We start from the raw sequence: 13,942 nt of genomic DNA on the forward strand, positions 1-13,942 counted from the left end.
ATAATATAAATTAAAAAAAATAAGAACAGTGGGATTCAGTTAGAGCATGAGTCAGGAGGTCTGTTTCTGGGTTTAACTGTTGGGATCTAAAGTTAAGCAAGAGGGCTTGCTAACAGATCTCCACCGTCAATATTTCCTTCCATTTTTATGGGAGTATGACCGCCATTCTCCAACTGGCTACTTCCTGCCGGATAGGGGAGATGAAGTGTTTTTGGTTTTGGTTTTGTTTTTGTTTCAGTGGAAGAAATGTACCTGTTTCTGTGTTAATTGTTTCTGACTCGTTAAAGAGTGTGAATTGAAAGAATGTAGCAATAGGTACACATCACAGGAAGTCTGAATCCCAAATAGAACCCTGCTACTTGAGAGTACAGTGGTCAAGCCCATTTTGATTATTTCTTTGAGGACAGATTCTACACCTGTCGGTATCCATGAAAATCAACGTGAAAAACAATCTCTGATTCTTTCCCCTATTCCATCCAAGGAAAGGGTGTGCTGGCCCATGGTTATTGTAACCATGTACCTTGCTGTCTAATTTTCTTGATGCTTGTTTCCACCTCTGATGAAGCATTAATATAGGCACAGCACGATGGATGAACAATGACATAAATTCCCCCTTGCTCAGCTAGGATATACAGTTATCCAGGATGACTTTAGTACGGGAATCTGATGATTTTTTTTTTTTAATTTTTTTTTTCAATGTTTATTTATTTTTGGGACAGAGAGAGACAGAGCATGAACGGGGGAGGGGCAGAGTGAGAGGGAGACACAGAATCGGAAACAGGCTCCAGGCTCCGAGCCATCAGCCCGGAGCCTGACGCGGGGCTCGAACTCGCGGACCGCGAGATCGTGACCTGGCTGAAGTCGGACGCTTAACCGACTGCGCCACCCAGGCGCCCCGGGAATCTGATGATTTATGATCATTAGCCATGGTGGTTAGAATCTGGGACAAGTCGTAAAGCACATGATGATGCACAGCAACCTTCCCCCCACCTGCCACCATGGCAACAATGTATAGCCAAGGAAGTATTCATCTCCATCAGGGATGTTGCCTGGGAGGTCATGATCTAGTCTGGTAAATACCTGTGGGGAACTGGCCCAATGCTTAAGTTTCTTGAGCAGGATGAAAGGAGAAGGCAGTCACCAAGGTGGCCAGAAGATAATGTATAATGGTAGAAGAATTTGTAACACAGTCTATGGCCCAGGGGACTCCATTTAATTTTCAAATAAAAACAAATCCAGCCAGAGCACGATGACAAAAGGTGGGAGAATCGGCTCACCCAAAGGGCAACTTGTCCCATCCAGCCTCTGCCCAGCCGACCCTGGCTGTGAATGTCATCCATAGCTGGAAAAGAAACACAGCGTTGTTTACACATAGGGAGTTGGTCCTTCATGTGGTATCTAATTGGGAAGTATACTCCCGGTTTTGTCCTTTGAAAATTACTTCCTTTAGTACATTAATTAGAGGGACTGTAAGACATGGGGGTACCTTTAGATCATCTTGAGAAAACTCTAACTATTCTAACCCTATACATTATTGTCCAGGCCTTAACGATTGGAAACCAGTTGCGTTCATGGACTCCTGAGGTATTGTAAACAGGGGGGACCAACGGGTCTCCATGGTCCAATACTGATTGGGCTTTTAGACACATCCAACAATTGACAGCACATGTAGTTGACTGGGTTACCCCAACTAGTCCATTATTTTTCCAACCTAGGGAGAAAGATGACATGGTTCATACAGAGCACAGAAGAAACATGTTGTTATGGGTTCTTTTCTCTAAAGAGATATTTTAAGTCTTGAATAGGGTGACTTTCCCAGTGGAACAGCTTGGTGATCTCTTCTGTCTTCTCCTTTTCTTTTTTTTCCCTAATGTTTATTTATTTTTGAGAGAGAGAGAGAGAGAGTGAGAGAGAGAGAGAGAGAGAGAGAGAGAGAGAACTTGAGCAGGGCAGGGGCAGAGAGAGAGGGAGACACGGAATCTGAAGCAGGTTCCAGGCTCTGAATTGTCAGCCCAGAGCCTGATGCGGGGCTTGAACTCATGAACCGTGATGTCATGACCTGAGCCGAAGCTGGACGCTTAACCGACTGAGCCACCCAGGTTCCACTTCTTATCATTGTACGGGCACCATTTAACTCTAGTGTGATGTATCCATAGCTTCACTTTGTCCCATTTCAAGGGGAATGGGGGACAAGTAGGACATCATAAGGTCCAGTCCATTTTTCAGTTAATTCTTGGTCAGGTCCATGTTCATTCCAAGTCTTTAATAAGATCTTATCCTCAGGTTGAGACGGGTGCAGTGGTTCTTGCAGCAAGAAGGCCGTCCTAGTGGAAGTAAACTAATGAATCATGGTTAATATTTGGTTCAAGCGTTAAATTTTGTTTAATTTTTCTTTGGCCCCCTTCTGGGTAGAGGGGGCGAAACTCAAGAGGCCAGGAATGGTCTCCCGTATCCAATTTCATAGGCGCTCAATCCAAGCCCACCTTGAGGTGCCCTCATGCAGAGAAGGCAAGCGGCAGTACCCTATCTCATGTTAAATGAGTTTCTTGACACAGCTTTGTGATGGTCCTTTTCAAAGTATGGTTCATTTTCTCCATTTTTTCCCATTGACTATGGGCTGTGAGAAATGGACTTCCTTGTTTCATATGCTTTTCCTCCCTAAAGCTAAACACCTTAAAAGCAATGTGCACCAGCTAAGAAGAGTTCACACCTACCGCTCCCTCGACCTTTTGCAGCTTCTTTCCTATATTAGGGGCACTTCGTCCCATAAAGGTCGAATTAACCATTTTCAGATTTTCAAAAGCCCCAGGATCCTCACTGGGAATATTTTTTTTTTTTTTAAATTTTTTTTTTCAACGTTTATTTATTTTTGGGGGACAGAGAGAGACAGAGCATGAACGGGGGAGGGGCAGAGAGAGAGGGAGACACAGAATCGGAAACAGGCTCCAGGCTCCGAGCCATCAGCCCAGAGCCTGACGCGGGGCTCGAACTCCCGGACCGCGAGATCGTGACCTGGCTGAAGTCGGACGCTTAACCGACTGCGCCACCCAGGCGCCCCCACTGGGAGTATTTTTGATAGGCTTGATAAATCCTCTCCAGAAACTCAGATGGATCAGCATTTAATTTCTGTTGAATTTCCTTGACTTTATTAAGACATTTTTGCTTTGGGACCCTTCACTTTAGTTCCGTAAACATATATCTTAGCAATGGTTCAGAAGAACCATTCCTTCAGCAACATTCGGGTCCCAGCCAGGTTTGGCCACCAGGATTGCCCCTGCTGGTAAGGGGGTAATACCTGGATTTTCATGAGTCAGATGCTGAGCCTCCTCATGGGCTTTATTAATCAGTCACTGTGGGTTGCTCATTGTCTATAGAATACTTAAGAGTCTGCGTATCTGGGGTACCTGGGTGGTTCAGTCAGTTAAGCGTCCAAGTCTTGATATCAGCTCAGGTCATGATCTCATGGCCGTGAGTTCGAGCCCCGCGTCGGGCTCTGCACTGATAATGCGGACTCTGCTTGGGGATTCTGTGTCTCCCTCTCTCTCTGCCCCTCCCAACTCATGCTCACTCACTCTCTCTCTCTCTCAAAATAAATAAATTTTTAAAAAAGGGTCTGCATATCTGCCTAAGGAGGCTTATCAATGACAAAAATAGTGGCTAACGATTTCAGACGTTTTCTGAGGATCCTCTCTACAAGTATGGTTTGAATTTTTCCAATTTAAAAGGTCTGAAGTAGAGAAAGGACTGTATGTCCAATAATATCTGGCAGACTATCTCTGGGGATTCATCCCTACGGGATAAGGCTGCAAAGGAAACGTCCTGTTTCATATTGGGGGGTCTCCTGACCACATTTGGTGTCTTAGCAGGTCTTAAAAGGGAGGGCCATTCTTGCCCCTTGAGGGTATAAGTAGGAGGAGGAGAAACTAGGGCAGAGGGGGCTCCATCCACATTTGGGGTAGGTAGAATTCCAGGGCAGGGGTCCAAAGATTGTAACAAGGTCTGTTCCTCATTCTCTTTTTCCTCATTTGACCTGCTGTCCTCACACACTTTAACCTTTCTTTGCATCATGAGCTTTATGTGCTGAATCTCTGTTACCTACCAGCATAAAAGCCTGAACATATAAGAATGTCATTTCATTTCCCAGATCTTTGACAAAATAATTCTAATTGGAGGATAGTATGGTAATTTTCAGACCCACTCAAAGGCCGATCTTTTTTCTGATTCTAGTATGTACGTACGTGAGCCATGCAGTGATGCAGTAAGAAAATCATCTTCCTACTCATCGGCTTATAGCTATATGTGGACCGTGCCGCCAAAGCGCACCACAAGGGACTGTCAGGGGGGATGGAAGTAGCATTTCCCACCCCCAAAAGAGAAGAAAGGAAGGAATGGGAAGTGAAAGAAACCGAACCAAACAGAGTACTCTTCCGTATTCCTGCATAGGGGAGCCAAATTCCTTGGTGAGATGAAGTTGGGACTCCTAGACTTATAACCACGTTTTTGCACCACTGGGTACCAAGTGTTAGACAGTTTCGCTCCCAAATAGGAATGGGAAACTGATCAGTACTGCTGCAACTTACCCAGAATACTGAAGCTCAGTGCTTCCCAAACTTATTTCTCTTTTCGAACCGCACATGAAGCAGAATACCGGTCAGCAAGGGTAGGATAGGGACCTTTCCCTGCAAGTGGCCCCAACAGCTGCTGGGACTTTACCTTTTCTACCCCTCCAAGGCAGTCTAAGCAGCGGCAGGGGCCGAGGCACCTGCCTGGTCAGGAGTCTGTGAAGACAATCACGCTCTGAAGCTGCATGCCCTTCCTGGCTGGCTTGCCAAAAACTGTTATCCACCTGTCACAGCCCCTAACTCAGGAAAGAATGGGTGAGCCCTCGTGGCCGCCCTGGCCAACTCCTCCCACCCCACCGGAGGAATCCCCAGGAAATTGAACAGCTGGAAGCACAGCTCCTAGCTGGGTGCGCCCACATTGTTCCCAAACAAACTCAAGTAAACTGGCCCCAAGAGGAGCAGATAGTTCAGGAGAGAAGAGTTTGGAAAACCCTAGGGTGCTGGCAGCTGGGGTGGTAGCAGGCTCAGGCATTAACAATCCACTTCTCCCCAGCAAGGTGGATATGGAGGGTTTTACAGGGGTGGATACATTGCACCTTGCACGTAGAGAGCATGATGATGGTGTGTTTAGCAACACCCCCCTCCATCCTTCCTACCTCTTGTGTGTCCTCTTCTTTATATGTAGCTGTGGAATGTCTGTTCTGCCAGTCTTCTGTTTTCTGGGATATTTATACTGATGAGGGTGTTATCTAGTTGTATCTGTGGGACAAAGTGACCTTATGGTCCTCCTACTCTGCTGCCTTTATTGGAGGTCCCTGTCCTCTGCATTTTTTGCTTAAAGATGAACAGTGTGTTACAAGAAATCAGTGGGAGCACACTTGGCTGTCACTTTAGTAAGGACCTAGAGCTGCATTTGAGAAGTGTATCAATTCACGTGTGTTCAAAACTTACCATATCTCTGTTTCATTCTCAACTTGTACTTATGATTTGATGATCAAGGATAGGTACTTGTTCTGGGTCCCCATCTCAAACTTCTTTGTGGTCTGTTGCTTCTTGTTCATCTTGCCCTTTTCCTTATAACTTTCCTATTTTTCCCCCTCAACCTTAGTTTTCTTCCACATCTTGTTTTATAGAATGAGTACTTGAGCTATGATTAGAAAAGATTTGAAAAGAACACTAGTTCTTTTTAAATGTGAAAGGGAAAACAAAAAGTGAGGAAAGCCATGTTTATTGGTTGAAAAGCAGATGAAGTCATGTAAGAATGACTTAAATTAGCATGACAAAGCCCCCAATAATTCACTCCAGTGAGACCCCTGCTGTCCTTTGAATACCTTTAACTTTGGGAAAGTGGGCTTTTACTTTACTCTGATAATATGTCCATATAAACAAGTATTTCACTATTTTGTTCCTGATTTTTTAAGGTCACATACGTTGCAGTTTGGCTTTGGCTCTTTGTCGTTATGGAGAGTTTTATTATGTATGTTTTAGTGAATGAGTATGGTCCACCTTTGCTTTTTATTTAAATCGAAGACAGAAAGGATCTCCCAGGTTTTGGGTGGGAGGACAGACGTACGGTGTTTCATCCCATTTGTCCTGGGGAATTGACAAATGGCTTGCACCAACACATTTTCTGTGGTGAGTGTTTGTGTTGGTAAGCAAACCCCTTTTCTTTGCTCACACATAGCAAGGAAAAGTGGCAGCATGGAAATCTAATTTTGCCCTTCACTGAAGCAGGGAGGATAGGGGAGGCTGCGGTGTTAAACTGCTTTCGTCTCTTGTTTGGAAGGCATCTGAAGGATAGCCTCATGTCAAGCCCCTCGCAGGCCACCCTCCAGGATGGCTTTTCATGAGCCAGTGAAAGAGCCTTAGTTAGTGGTTTAACTGACAGTTTCCTACCTGAGAGCAAATGGCTTTTCCCAAAGGCTCCAAAAACAATGGGGATCCAACACCATGTCTCCTGAGAGGTTATTTGTTGAGGTATTGAACGGATATCGATTCTCTTTATTCTACATTTCTTTACATCCCATTTCTTACATCTACATTTCTTTACCATTTGGGAAGCATCGGTAAAAATGAGCATTTTGTCCTTCCTGTGCCCGAGTATGTTAATAGAAATGAGGGCACGATGTGAATCCAGGCACACTAATGCAGTTGATTTCCATTCATGGTTGTTATGTTCTGTGAAGTCACAGTGAGTGAGTACTGAATTAGTGAACACTGAACTCTTGGTTGCTTCCATGGGAAATAAGGGATTAGTCCTGAGACCCTCTGGTCACAGCATTTGCATCAACTGATCAACACATAACCTTGTTTTAGGAGTCTTTCTGTTAAAGACTCCTTACTTAACGTACATTGTTGGGTTTTTAAAAAAAATTTTTTTAATGTTTTATTTATTTTTGAGACAGAGGCAGAGCATGAGCAGGGAAGGGGCAGAGAGAGAGGGAGACACAGAATCCAAAGCAAGCTCCGGGCTCTGAGCTGTCAGCACAGAGCCTGACGTGGGGCTCGAACTCACAAACCGTGAGATCATGACCTGAGCCGAAGTCGGACGCTTAACCAACTGAGCCACCCAGGTGCTCCTCATTGTTGGTTTTTAACACTGAACAGCCAAAATGATGACTTATGCCCAGATGAAAGTTCCCTAACACATGTATTTTCACGGTAAGTCAGCTTAAGCCTTGTGTGCATAGGAATGCTAGACGACCCCTCAGCACTGCGCTTGGGCACCGTTATAAATAGCAACATCACCAATAAAAGGCACAAAAATATGAAAAAAGTGGCACTAAGTAGATTGGGACAAGGACACTTGTTTATGGTGTGAGAACCGAATCAAAAAGCAGAGCATTGCCTTGACTGACCTCAGCTGGGATGTGGGGCTTGAGCTATTCAAATTTTTGTCACTGTGTGCATATCCACAAATGACCAAGAAAGCTTTGCAAGTATTGATTTGGGGGTTTTAAATAAATTCATGAGTAGGCAAATTCACAAGTACAGAATCTGCAAATAAAGGGGATTAATTATATTTTTTGTCCAACCAAATCCAAAAAAGAGGAGGACAGAGATATAAGATTAAATACTGTGTGCTGGTAAAATTCTTCCAGAATAAGCTAGGATGACTTTGTGATCAACCACTTTAGCTTTCAGCTTTTCAAATAATCACAGTTTAGATGGAAAAGACATTTTTCCTAAAATTGTATGTATCTCAGTAAATACAAAGACATTTCACCAAAATATAGCTCATGCCAAAGAACATTGTATAGAATGCTGAGGGTCAGGTTTTAATACGAAAGTGTTCTACATTCTCAGTAGTTCAGTTGCTTTGTAGAAGATTTGACTGCTAAAATAGTTGGGTTTTATTTTATTTTTAGTTTGATTTAATTTTTTATTCAGTGTTTTGAGGTCTATAAAGTAATCAATTTTAAAAATTTGTTTAATGTTTATTCTTTTTTTTAAAATTTTTTTCTTAATGTTTATGTATTTTTGAGAGACAGAGACAGAATGCGAGTGGGTTAGGGGCAGAGAGAGAGGGAGACACAGAATCCGAAGCAGGCTCCAGGCTCTAAGCTGTCAGCACAGAGCCCGACATGGGGCTTGAACTCACAAACTATGAGATTGTGACCTGAGCCGAAGTTAGACGCTCAACCGACTGAGCCACCCAGGCGCCCCATTAATGTTTATTCTTGAGAGAGAGAGAGAAAGAGAGAGCAAGAGAGCACGTGCGCATGACCAGAGGAGGGACAGAGAGAGAGAGGGACATAGAATCTGAAGCAGACTCCAGGCTCTGAGCTGTCAGCAAAGGGCCCGACACGGGGCTCGAACTCATGAGCTGTGGGATCATGACCTGAGCCAAAGTCGGATGCCCAACCACCTGAGCCACCCAGGTGCCCCTTAATCAGTGTCTGTGGTCTTGTTTTGGTATATTGCAATTACGCTTTTTAAAAAAAAAATTGGTAATGAGTACGCCTGGGTGGCTCAGTCAGTTGAACGTCCAACTCTTGGTTTCAGCTCAGATCATGATCCCAGGATCTTGGGATTGAGCCCTGGGTCAGGCTCTGTGCTGAGAGGGGAGACTGCTTAAGATTCTCTCTCCCTCTCTCACTCTCTTTATCCCGCTCTCCCTCTCTCCCCCACTCGTGTTCCCAGCCCCTGTTAAAAATAAATAGATAAATGATGAATAAATAAATAATTGAAATGGTACTATCAGCTTGAGTGGGCATTGAAATCAATACCCATGTAATACAGTTGAAGCAAGTCAAGCCAGGAGAGGGTTTCTCCCTTGCCACACAGCTGGAATGCATTGCTCCCACACAAAGTGCAGGGCACGTTGTGTTGTGCTGTGACAAGCTATGCGTTGTGTTGCAGTCCATGACAAGCATGCATTGATGCATGTTTTCTTGTTATCCAGGGTAATGGCAGTTATTGGGGAGCCAAGCGGGAAAGTTTTCTCTTAAATCCGGAAGTTGGGTAGTTGTAAATATTTCAGGCCTTGTGGGCCAGATGGTCTCTGTGGCATCTACTCAACTCTGCTGTTTTTGTGTGAAGTTGCCATAGACGATACACAATTGAATGAGCATGACTGTGTTACGGTAAAACTTTATTTGTGGACACAGAAATTTCTATTTCACATAATTCTCATGTATTGCTAAATATTATTCTTCTTTTGACTTTCACCCACAGTTGAAGACTATAAAAACCATCCTTACTAGGTTGGGCCGATTTGGCCTGTTGACTATAGTTTGCTGACCTCGGTCTTAAGATTTATGTTGTTAAAGCTATGTCTTATAACCATTCCTTGCATCTACATTTCTAGGTCAAATAGATGATTACAAGATTCCTTACTTAAATCTGGAAGTAAAAATTTTAGAACACACACACACACACACACACATTAAAGATGTATATATTTATGTGTGTGTGAATGCATGATTATGTAGTATGTGTGTGTGTGTGTGTGCGCGTGTGTGTGTGTGTGTAGAGAGAGGCATGTATGTATGTATGTATAGGTTAGGCATATGTATATGTGTGTATATTCTACATATATGTAGTCTCCCATGCCTGCTAGTTAAGGCATTCAGTAACAGGAAGTGTCCAGACTGCAAAGTAAAATAGACCTAGAATTACACCCTGACTCTGCAATATACTAATTTTGTAACCTCAGAAAAATTACTTAATTACTTTCTGAGTCAGCCTCCCCATCTCTAAAAGGGAATGTACTTACTTACCTTGTATGGGTGACTGGGGAAAATTATATAATATGCACAGAAGATACTTGGGACATAGACATGCACAGTATATAAAGTTTTTTTTTTTAATTTTTTCAAAAAGAAAAGGCTTTGTGTGTTTCTTAAAGAGACCCAAACCTCACTTATAATAGAGATTGTCAAGGTAGTTTGTTGTGTTTGATAAAAGTAAGCGTGGGCACAGCTGTACCCGCCTCTCTTACTTCCTTTTCCAGTGGCACCATTGGCCTTCTCATGTCGCTTCCTTCCTTGGACCTCAGTCTTTTTGGCCCAGTGTGCTGGCATCTTCAGACATCCCAGGGACTCCTTCTGGGTTCTGCCTACACTTGTTATACTTCACTAGAGCTATACCTGTACTTTCAATAGCATGCTTCCTTATTTAACAAAAACAGACAAAAATATTTTTGCTTTTGAAGGTTTCTTGGTAAGGGCACTGGTTAGAAAAAAAGTACAAAATGGAAAACTTGCCAGGTAGCAAGACTTCAAGACAAGGAAACCTTTTCATGAGATTCTAAAGTCTGTTTTTAAGAAACCTATTTAAAAGAGGCCTTGGGTGTTTAGCTGTGTGTTTGAACCCTCTTGTTTGTCAGAAACCACAGAGTGAATCTGTTTTTTTTTCCTTTTTTAATTTTTTTAATGTTTATTTTTTAGAGAGAGAGAGAGAGAGAGACAGAGTGTGAGCAGGGAGGGCAGAGACAGAGGGAGACACAGAATCCAAAGCAGGCTCCAGGCTCTGAGCTGTCAGCACACGGCCCAAAGTGGGGCTCAAACTTGGGAATGGTGTTCTGGTGATCATAACCTGAGCCGAAGTCAGAGTCTTAACCAACTGAGCCACCCAGGCGCCCCCTATGAAGGTTATTTTTAGAGACACTATTAAGTCAGTGTGGGAACCTGCCAAGTTTTAGAAGTTTACCTTCCAGAATTTCTAATTAACTGAAAGGAGAAGTCCATTGTTCTCTTGGTATATTTGCACTTGGATGCTTTGTGGTACTCCAGCTAGAAGACCAAGGGGGGCAAATAAACTTTCAGAAATAAGCCAAAGATTCTTTTGTTGTGGCCTCCCCTGGCAAGTCGTCTTGCCGGGAATCTCGCTTGCTGCTGAACACTCACTCACCGCCTCGGGTCTAGCAGAGACACTTGTAAGTCCTTTCTGGGGCAGCTGTGAGTTTAACGAGCAGGCTGAAAAATTGGGTGGAAGGTTGCCTTGGCTGGATCCGAGGCATCCTGGTTGGTTTGGTAATGAGGAGGTGACAGTTCTATGGTGGAGAAAGATCACAGTCCTAATAGCCCCTTATTGTTCCCACCTGTTAGTTGGCTCCTGTCTTGTTCTTGTCTGTGTTCCTTATTTTTTGTGGAACTAAAGCTTGAATTCCATAAAATTGTCTAGTTTGGTTTTTTTTTTGGATCCCTCTCAGAGCTTACAGTAAATATCCTATTAATAGTTGGACAGTAAGACTCCGAATCATTGAGTGTAAAACTTTTGAGGGTCATCATAAATTCTATTGAAGTGATGGGTGAGAAACCAGATTCAGAAGTTTTAGGGTGACTTATCGAGATGTCTAATTTCTTCTCCTCCTTCCTTTCTTAGGGCCATGGTGCTGTATTGGTTTAAATGAAATATTGTGCATTAAATTTTAGCACATAAACTTCAAAAATAGATCCACATGAGCATGTTTTACATGTACATTCTATTCTGAGAGTTAACATATCCCTTTAAAAATACAGATCATTCTCTTTTTATAAGAAGCTTCAACTCTTATAGTTGATAATGCGAAAATACAGTTTTTGGTAAGAAGGACATTTTTGCATCTGTTCTGTTCATGGTGCTTATCACAGTACTTATGCCAGTGCCTGGAGTAAAAAGGACACTCAGTGGAGACATGAATGAGTGAGAGGGAGGGAGGGAAGAGGGAAGGGGGATTAGCTGGGAGAAGGGAAGGCTGGATGAGCAGTTCTTTTTTTTTAGTTTTTAAAAATTTTTTATTTGTTTTTGAGGGAAAGACACAGAGTGTGAGCCGGGGAGGGGCAGAGAGAGAGGGAGACACGGAATCGGAAGCAGGCTCCAGGCTCCGAGCTGTCAGCACAGAGCCCTGTGTGGGTCTTGAACCCATGAGCTGTGGGTTCATGACCTGAGCCAAAGTCAGTCAACCAAATGAGCCACCTAGGTGCCCATGGATGAATATTTCTGGTTTGGGCTTTCAAAATAGCCTTTTCGTGACCAGAGCCATGGAGTTCTTGGGTAGCTGATGGTCAGGGACATTGGTCTGTGCAGTGGCCGTTCTGAGCAGAGCAGCTGGCTGCTTCAGTACTGCCTGCTGTTGCTGCCTCCTGCCAGGCAGGATAGGACCATTTCGCAGGGGCCCAGCTTTGAGGGCGTCCGGAGGGCTTTCTCCCCTACTTGCTCTCAGTGTTCATCTGCTTTTTGTTCCCTCGACTGTCGTCTAGACTTTAGCACAGAGAGAAGTAGGCCAGATCCCATTGTAATAATGTGCATGCATCTCTGCCTCTCTCCGGGTCATCAGTGGAAAAAAGATACACTTACGAACAGGACAACGTTTTATTTCATTTCTGTTCTACTTTGGGCCTCTCCTCTCCCGTGTGTTTTGTATTTCAGTGCGTTGGCATTGTAGCCCAGTGTCGTCTAGTCTCGCGGGTGTTTCTGGGATGACTTCTTGTCTAGGGAGCCCCTCGAGCCTTTCCATTTTGGGCTCTGCTGATGGCTTTCTCCATTTTCACATCCATCGCACACACATAAATAATGCAGTCGTAGGGTGGAAGTGTTTGTTCAGGCAATGTGTAGTAGCAAAAACAGCATGATACATGATGTCCGGAATCAGAAAGACTGAGTTTTTAACAATTATCTTTTATCTGAATCTCTTAGTTCTTCCTTAAAGAATTTTCACAAGAACTAACAAATAAGAGAATGGAGTGGTAGCTATTCAGTGTATGTAACACATCCTGTGTAATTTACAGTTACTTCATTTAAGTTGAAATTTTTGTGGAGATCATTGTGGAATCAGATGCGATAACAAGAAATAATACATGGGGCTCCTGGATGGCTCAGTCAGTTAGTTAAGCGTCCGACTTCAGCTCGGATCGTGGTCTCGTGGTCCGTGAGTTTGAGCCCCGTGCTGGGCTCGGTGCTGACAGTTCGGAGCGTGGATCCTGCTTCGGATTCTGTGTCTCCCTCCATCTCTGCCCCTCCCCTGCTCATGCTGTGTCTATCTCTCTCTCTCAAAAATAAATAATAAACATTACAAATTTTTATGAAAAAAAACAACAACAAGAAATGATACAGATTCCTGTATACGTAGTACCCAGTTTCCTCCAATGGTAACATTTTGCAAACCAAAAGTATGACATCACAACCAGGATAGTGACATTGTTGAAATCTACAGAGCTTTTCCAGATTTCTTCTTTTACATGGACTTGGACATGCATGTGTGTGTAGTTCTGTACATTTTTTCACGTTTTAGTAAAATGCAAGTAACAAAATTTATCATTTTAATCATGTTGAAGTGTATAGGTCAGGGGTATTAAATACCTTCTTGATGTTGTGCAGCCAACACCACCATCCATCTCCAGAACTCTTTTCCGCTTGTGCACCCACGAAACAGTCACTTCCCATCCCTCTCTCCCAGCCCTGACAACTACCATTCTACTTCCTGTCTACTTCCAGGTAACTCGTACGTGGGATCTTACGGTATCTGTCCTTCTGCGGCCGACTCATTTCACCTCGCATAATGTTCTCCAGGTTTCTCCATGTCATAACATGTACAGGAATTTCCTTCATTTGTAGGATTAATACTCCATTGTATGTATTTACCCCGTTTTGCTTATCCATTCATCTGTCAATGGATACTTGGTGGCTTCCATGTTTTAGCTATTGGAAATAAAGCTGCTATAAGCTGTACAGTTACTTATAATGTTTATTTTTGAGAGAGAAAGAGCACACGTTTGAGTGGGGGAGGGGCAGAGAGGGAGCGTGGGGGGAGAGAGAGAGAGAGAGAGAGGGAGGGAGGGAGGGAGGGAGGGAGGGAGGGAGGGAGACAGAGGATCCGAAGCAGGCTCTGCACTGACAGCACAGAGCCTGATGTAGGGCTCAAACTCATGAGCTGTGAGATCATGACCCGAGCTGAA

General features: G+C 43.6%; 1 protein-coding gene across 1 annotated transcript in view; it reads left to right on the forward strand.

Annotated features, from left to right (window-relative positions):
• PTPRM (protein tyrosine phosphatase receptor type M) overlaps window positions 1-13,942 on the forward strand; it is a 794,802-nt gene that overhangs the window by 312,719 nt on the left and 468,141 nt on the right.

The sequence above is a fragment of the Lynx canadensis genome, chromosome D3 (genome assembly GCF_007474595.2).
Source record: "Lynx canadensis isolate LIC74 chromosome D3, mLynCan4.pri.v2, whole genome shotgun sequence".
Taxonomy (NCBI): Eukaryota; Metazoa; Chordata; class Mammalia; order Carnivora; family Felidae; genus Lynx; species Lynx canadensis.